Source organism: Archocentrus centrarchus, chromosome 5 (genome assembly GCF_007364275.1).
Source record: "Archocentrus centrarchus isolate MPI-CPG fArcCen1 chromosome 5, fArcCen1, whole genome shotgun sequence".
NCBI lineage: Eukaryota > Metazoa > Chordata > Actinopteri > Cichliformes > Cichlidae > Archocentrus > Archocentrus centrarchus.
The window spans coordinates 13,267,898-13,274,630 of NC_044350.1; the positions used below are offsets into that span (position 1 = coordinate 13,267,898).

General features: G+C 36.2%; 1 long non-coding RNA gene across 1 annotated transcript; it reads left to right on the forward strand.

Moving 5' to 3' along the window:
* The first annotated feature begins 1,559 nt into the window (after positions 1-1,559).
* LOC115779735 (uncharacterized) lies at positions 1,560-2,005 on the forward strand. Its single transcript, XR_004019932.1, has 3 exons — positions 1,560-1,577; positions 1,673-1,834; positions 1,935-2,005. It is a non-coding gene; the product is annotated as an uncharacterized LOC115779735 (long non-coding RNA).
* Positions 2,006-6,733: the final 4,728 nt, after the last annotated feature.

Consider the following 6,733-nt stretch of genomic DNA (forward strand, 5'->3'; position numbering starts at 1 on the left):
ACTTAATTTTATTTGTATATGTTTAATTCCGTCTAAAAAAATGAATGAAATCAAGATTCGTTTTACCCGGTTTTCGCAAAGACAGCACCAGGACACCGTTAGTGAGCCTACTGAGACCTCTGTGTGCCACCGTGAATGTGATCAGAAATAGGTCAGACAGAAAGGTCGGCAAGCCTGAACTTTCGCCCCTCCTCCCTTCCTCTCTGCCCCCGCCTCTCTCTCTCTCTCCTGCTCCTCCTCCTGTTCCTCCTCCTGCTCCTCCCCCTGCTCCTCCTCCTGCTCCTCCTCCTCCTCAGTTAGGGTTTTGTGTTTAATTCTTCTGAGGAAAAAGAAAAATTAAAAAATGAAATTGTAAATTAAAAAATATAATTGAAAATAAAAGCAAATAAAATAAATAAAAAGAAGAAAAGCAAATGAAAATATATAAGCAAGAAAAAATAAAAGTAAATGACAAAAACTAAAAAGTAAATGAAAACAAAAAAAAATGAAAGCAAATAAAATTGAAAATTAAAAAATAAAATTGAAAATTAAAAAATAAAATTGAAAATTAAAAATAAATGAAATTAAAAAATAAATTGTAAATGTAAAAATAAAATTGTAAATTAAAATTTAAAAAGTAAACTAAAAATTAAATTTTTAAAAAGTAAAATAAAAGTAAATTAGTGAAATCATCTGTTTTTTAAAAAAAGTTTTCTGTTTTTCTAGTTCCACTAAAAACCTACCCCTCCCTCCTCCCTCCTCCCTCCGATGTTGAGCCGCTTTGAGATGTCGAGCCGCTTTGAGATGTTATCCACCTCTCTGTATTACAGTGTATTACGGTATTGAAAAAAGAAAAACCAATACTTTAGACTTCAGTGGGGCCCCACCTATGCCCCTATTCAGGGCCTCTCTTTTGACGGTAACACCTCTGTTTGCTTTAGGTAAGATACAGAAAAATAACGGTCACCGAACCTCTTTAGCTTGTTGTACGCATCTGTTTCTGTAAGATAAGTAACCCACACCTCTTTTTTCCGATCGATCAATTTCATAATTGGTTTGGACAGAACAGTGAGCACATCAGAGCCTGTCTTGTTTATGAAAAAAACAACTGAATCTACTAAATGTTGACACCTTTTTTTTGGGGGGTAAGTTACGTTTTATTTCCACTTTTTATTTGTATGCTTAGTTTCAGCTTCATAACTTTAAAAAATATATAGGTTATTATAGATCACAGGCCCGCCTTAGAAAGAAGTATGATAAAATCTAACTGTCAAACACACAAACCTATAAAGAGCCTCAGTGTAAATATGCTGTTAGTTTGTTCCTCTAATTGTAACTGTCACTAGGATTTTTGATAAAGACATGGATTATTCAGGTACATCAAATTCTGTTTTTAGGTTTTAGATCATTTTAAAAACTACTTTTCTAAATTGTTTTTTACTTTTAGATGACACGTTCATTGGCTCTATTTCAGACACAGATGACGGTAATTTTTTTTTTTTTTCTCTTTTTTCACCACGTCTTTTTTGATGAATAATGAGGTCATATAACGTTTTTTTTTCTTTCAGATGTTGAATTGATTGAGGAGTCAGATGTTGGTATGGCTTTTTTTTTTGTTATATATATTTTTTCAGACAAAAAAAAAAAACAAAACGACTTAAAAATAACACACTTTTTTAAAAAACCATTTCAGACATATCTGACTTAGACCGCTATCTTCACGATCAGAGAGCTTTCTCCTCTCCGAAAAGAACTCGCCTCGGTTCAGCTTCTAAAGGCTGTAAACTCACAGACAGCCAAAGACAGATTCTCCGTGGTGCTACCTCAATAGGAAAACATCTCACAGTTGACAGAGGTGACAAAACCCTAATCCATTTACCCCACATAAGTATTAAAGATAGGTGAGAATGTTAACTATGTTTTGTTTTATTATTTTTTAAAAATCTATCTTTCAGGAGGCAAAAGTGTGACTGGAGCTCGCATACCAATACGCAGAAGGAGGCGGAGAAATGAGAGGAGGTCCAGACGCGAATACACCCAAGTTCTTCGTAAAATATTTACACTCTTGTTAGAGTTATTAAACTTATTAAATCACTTATGTCTGAAAAAGTGACCTAAACTTTTTGTTTTGTTTTTGTTTTTTTTGTTTTGTTTTGGACTGTGTTTTGATTTAACAACATTAAAATGTCTAATAATGATTATTTTAGAGATTTAAATGCAGCTTTAGCCTTGTTAGGGGGTGAAAATAGAGAGAACACTAGTCAATCCAATCCTGTTATTGATTCTGTGAACTCTTTAAGCTCTTCACATGTTGATAATACATCTGATAACAGTACTGATCCCCCTCAAAATCACAATGCATTTGATGTTTTTGACGCTATCGATAATGCTTTAGCTCAATTACAGTCTAATCAACCGCCTATACCATCTGAATTATTAGATGAGATAAACCTGTTAAATCAGAGACCCTGTGAAAATCCCTGTTCGGTTCAAACAAATTGTTCTACAGTACATTTTGCTGTACCTACTGTTCCAGCACCTGCTGCTGTACCTGCTGCTGTACCTGCTTCAATTGCATCACCAGCATCCCCAACATCACCAGCATCACCAGCACCCCCAACATCACCAGCATCCCCAACATCACCAGCATCCCCAACATCACCAGCATCAGCTACTGTAGGTACTTTTCCAACTGTGCCAAGCATCCAGCAGGGGGGTGGTGAAGAGATTCCTATTTCTGAGACTCAGGGACCTCCCTTTGATATTGTTTCACGTAGTAAATTCAATAACCTTGAAATTAGACAGATTTTAAATTTCCCGATGCCTGAAAATGTTCCTGACTATGGACGATATTACCAGGCTGTATTAACATCCGCACGTGAGATTATAAGTAGGCTTCTGGCGCAGATTCAGCATGGCGATTTAGTGCAATTAGAACTACAGGGCAGAGATCTACAACATAATGTCTCTTCAGTTATCAGAGTTCATGACAGTTATGATGATATCAATTTATCTGAATTTGAAAGCCTCTTACTAAGAGCTGTACAGTCAAACTGGAGTGTTTTTACTGACTCGTCATTAACGTTAACGGCTCAAATTGTTAGGCCTCCTAGCGGTAGTGGTAAGAGACTTTTGAAAAAAATCCTCAACAATGAAATAATACGTAAAAAAAGACGTTTTTTATATGTTCTCGGGAATAACAATCACCTGTGTTTTGCAATCAATTTAGCTCATCTTTTGAACCCTGAATTAAATGATTCCCAGACTGAGGACTTAGGTAAACAAATCCAGGCAAGTGCCGGTATATCTGAAGACCGACCTGTCAGCTTTAATGATGTTTATAAATTTGAATTAGCTCTGGATTGTAAGATCGTTGTCTTTTACAGAACCGAATGGGATCGTGATTTAAAGAAATTTGATACACAATCCCCCAAAAGGGAAAAAGTTTTATTTCTTTTTCTGTTTCAAAATCATTATTATGCAATTAAAAATCTAAAAGCTTTTCTGGGCACCAAGCATGCATGTCAATACTGTTACACAGGGTTTAATAACCCTGTATCCCATCATTGTGGAGGCTACTGTGCAGTGTGTCTGGATCCTGAATGTAAACAGGGTTTTTTTTATTATTCAGAAATCTGTTCTGATTGTAATAGAGTCTGCAGGTCTAAAGAATGTTACATCCGTCATAAAAAACCAAAACAGATAGGTGACAGATTTGTTAGCAACTGCCAAATTTATAAAAAATGTCAACAATGCGGTTATGTTTTCTATGTAACTAAAAAAGGTACCCAGCATAAATGTAATGATGTCAAATGTGTAATCTGTGGTATGGAGATCTCTGGGGTTGATACTCATCAGTGTTACATTAAGAAATTGGAAAAAGAAACAAAAGACAGTAAGAAAATAGTTTACTATGATTTTGAGACATTTGTAGACCAGACTGGTGAACACAAACCATTTCTTGTATGTACAGAAACAAATCAGGGTCACAAGTGGTTTGCTAAAGGTTGCAATTGTGTTGAAGCTTTCTTACTCCATTTTAGAAGACCTTATTTCAAGGATAGTGTTCTCATTGCTCATAATTCTAAAGGGTTCGATGGCTATTTAATATTATCTGTAATGGCTCGACAGGGTCTTAAACCAAACATAATAATGCAAGGATCTAAAGTTATCAGTTTCATAGACCCTGACTTTAACCAAAAATATATTGATTCTTCCAGTTTCCTCCCAATGCCTTTATCAGCAATACCAAAAGCCTTAGGTTTTCACGACAAAGTTAAGGGCTATTTTCCCCATTCATTTAGTTGTAAGAATAATCTGTCATACATAGGACCTTATCCAGCACCATCAGCTTATGGTCTAGAACGTATGACAACAGAGGGTCAGAGAAACTTTTATAAGTGGTACAACACTAAAAGAGGTAAAGTTTTTGATTTATGAGAGAGGCATTATTGTACTGTGAAAATGATGTAGACATATTAGCTCAAGGTTGTACCATTTTTAGAAAGGGCTTCATGGAAGTAGCAGGAATTGATCCTTTTGCTTGCACTACCATTGCATCAGCCTGTATGAAATCTTTTCAGACAAATTTTATGACCCCAAACACTTTAGCATTAACTGTCCCTGAACTATACAGAAGGCAGGTAAAATCTTTTTCTTCAGCATCGATCCAGTGGTTAGAATACGAATCTTATACACGAGGGTCTTTCATACAACATGCCCTTAATAAAGGCGAAAGACAAGTTGAAAATTTTATGTTGATGGCTTTTTAGATTCAGAGGTCAGACATGTGTTTGAGTTTCTTGGCTGTTTCTGGCACGGCTGTGCCATGTGTTACCCAAATCAACATGAAAAACACCCTTTTCTGGGGAAATCTTTCGGAGATGTTTATGTTGCCACACTTACCAAATTACAACGATTAAGAAACAATGGGTTTGTAATACATGTTATGTGGGAACATACTTGGAATAGTCTTAAACAGTATGACCCAGATGTTAAGGCATTCTTAAATGCTTTCAACCCTCCAGAACCTCTACACCCCCGTGACGCTTTGTTCGGAGGCCGAACGTGTGCTGCACGTTTGAGATATACAGCCCAGGAAAATGAGAAGGTCCACTACGTGGACTTTACCTCTCTGTATCCTTATGTTAATTCCACTAAGCATTACCCTCTAGGGCATCCTAAAATTATATTCAGGGACTTTCAAAACCCTAAAAACTATTTTGGACTTATAAGAGCCATAGTGCAACCCCCACGAGGGCTGCTTTTTCCTGTATTACCTTTCCGAACCAGGTCAGGGAAGTTGATATTCACACTCTGTAAAACTTGTGCTGAGCAAAACAACCAAGATTCAGCCTGTAACCACAGCAATGAGGCCCGGGCTCTGACAGGTGTCTGGACTACTCCTGAATTCAATACTGCTCTTGATAAGGGGTATCAAATAATTAAAATCACAGAAGTTGGCATTTTGAAAGAAAAAGTAATACATTATTTAGTGATTATGTGAAAACTTTTTAAAGGATAAACAGGAGGCTTCAGGGTACCCTGATGATGCTGTCGATGAAGACAGTAAACAGAGTTACATTGCAGATTATTTAATCAACCAGGGGATTGCCTTAGACCCGGAAAAAATAAATTTAATCAAGCTAAAAGACAGGTTGCTAAACTATGTCTAAATAGCCTTTGGGGAAAGTTTGGACAGAGAAACAATCTAACCAAAACACTCTGGTCAGTGAGCCTGAACAATTTTTCAATTATATGTTTTCACCTAAATATAAAGTAAAATATTTCTCTTTGTCAGTGATCAATTAGCCCTTGTTCAGTGGGTTCATCCTGATATCTCCATACCAACCGCACAGACAACATCTTTGTTGCTGTTTTCACCACAGCTTACGGGCGCCTAGAGCTGTACAAGTATTTAGATAAACTACAGGAAAAAGTTCTATATTACGACACAGACAGTTTAATATATATTAATAGAGATGGGGATTGTCCTCTGCCTTTAGGCAAATATCTAGGGGAGTTAACAAGTGAATTAGATCCTGATGATTTTATTATCGATTTTGTCTCTTCAGGTGCTAAAAGTTATGGTTATAAAACCAAAAATTTAAAAGTTGTTTTAAAAGCTAAAGGAATAACACAGACACATGATTGTTGTGAAAAAGTGAATTTCGAGAGTATAAAATCTCTTGTTGAAGGGTACATTGATAAATCACAGGTGGATTCTGTAATAGAAGTACCACAGCACAATATAGTCCGTGATAAATCTGAGTTTTCACTCAGAAATTCCAGGTTTATTAAAAATTCAGGGTTGTTTTTGACAAGCGAAGGCTGCTATCAGACGGACAGACACAACCATTTGGATACTGAGATAAAAGATGTTTAATACTGTGGATTTCGATCATCGGCTTCAAGTGCCTTTTTCATGTCTGGTCTCCGGCCCAAGTGGATCTGGGAAAACTTTTTTTGTAAAATCATTGTTGGATAATGCAATGTGTGTATTGAATAAGCCAATTGAAATATTGTGTGGATATATACATCTTTTCAGCCTTTGTATGATGAACTGCGCAAGAACAATAAAAATATAAAATTTATTGAAGGCTTGCCTGATTCATTTGACGATGAGAATCTCTTTCCACATGGCCTGAACCATCTAATTGTCCTGGATGATGTCATCTTTCAAGCTTCTAACCATCCCGAAGTCGTACGGCTTTTTACACAATACAGGCACCATAAAAATATGAGTGTTGTTTTG